The sequence below is a fragment of the Vitis vinifera genome, chromosome 9, assembly GCF_030704535.1.
Source record: "Vitis vinifera cultivar Pinot Noir 40024 chromosome 9, ASM3070453v1".
Lineage (NCBI taxonomy): Eukaryota > Viridiplantae > Streptophyta > Magnoliopsida > Vitales > Vitaceae > Vitis > Vitis vinifera.
In genome coordinates, this window is record NC_081813.1 from 1,136,848 (window position 1) to 1,138,011 (window position 1,164).

At 37.5% G+C, this 1,164-nt stretch overlaps 1 long non-coding RNA gene across 1 annotated transcript; it reads right to left on the bottom strand.

Moving 5' to 3' along the window:
- LOC132254344 (uncharacterized) lies at positions 1-596 on the bottom strand. Its single transcript, XR_009466639.1, has 2 exons — positions 473-596; positions 1-347 (listed from the first exon to the last, which is right to left on the bottom strand). It is a non-coding gene; the product is annotated as an uncharacterized LOC132254344 (long non-coding RNA).
- Positions 597-1,164: the final 568 nt, after the last annotated feature.

Below are 1,164 nucleotides of genomic sequence, written 5' to 3' on the forward strand. Positions count from 1 at the left end.
TGGATAAAGAAGACTACTTTGACAAATATTTTCAAATGGATACTATTCTTATCATTTTTTTTTACAAATATATTATTTTGGTCTTAAACTCCCTAAATCTCCTTGGCTGTCGGAGAGGGTACCCGGTGAAACAGTTGCCACCCAATCTGCTGACGAGTATTAAACCAAACAAGGATTCTGATCCAGGGTTTAACTGTGTACTTTCGTCGGATGCCAAAGTTGATGACGACAATTTGTAGGAAGAGGCTAAGTATAACTGTCGCACGACCTCCCATTCATTCCAAAGCTTGAGCATACTTTCTTGGAAAATCTGCATTACCCGCCTCGTCTCCATGAAAATCAAACTGCTGCCAATTAAACATTCAAAAATATTGGAGCCAAAAATGAGGAACAAAAGATGGTATCTGGGAAAAGAATATCATATATACTAAAAACTTAAAAACACCAGTTACTTGGATGTCTATGAGCTTACATGTAAATTGTAAACAGCATTGTTGGCTCTCCTGGAACTGATTTTTGATGGCATTCTGATCTTAATGTCTAACAATTGTAACTCTTTATGCCCATTTATAAGGGAAAAGCAGAGAGAGTGAGAAATCAACATCCAGTTAAGATGGAAACGAAGTGTTACTTTGAATCTTTAAAGAACAGAAAGTGACAGGAATCTTGTAAAGAAAGTAGGTTATATTGGCATACAAGTAAGGCATCACCAGCAACAACATAATAAAGCAGAAGGCATATTTATGAGGGAAAAGCAGAGGGACCGAAAACCGACATCCAAGAAAGACGAGACCATGAAGTGTTGCACTGAATCTTTTAAAGAATAGAGTTCTCCAGGAATCTGAGAATGGGAAGGAGTGAGGCCTTGGTCATAATATATGGCTTAGAGTAAAGGCCTGGACAGCAAGCCTCATAATTGGCAGAAGTGCAGAAACACATAGATAGTAGTTTTGCTTTTCATTTTATTCACAGTGTTCCTCTGAGCATGCCGGCAGAAGATTCAGGTGACTAATTGAATGTATTTCTTTTCTAGTTAAAAGTACTGTTCTCTCTAAGCAACATCAGAGGAGACAGAGACAGGACTTGATGATGCAATGAAGAGTTGGGTATTCTAAAATTTGAATAATATCTGAATTTAGACACATGTTACGAATAGTAAGAGAG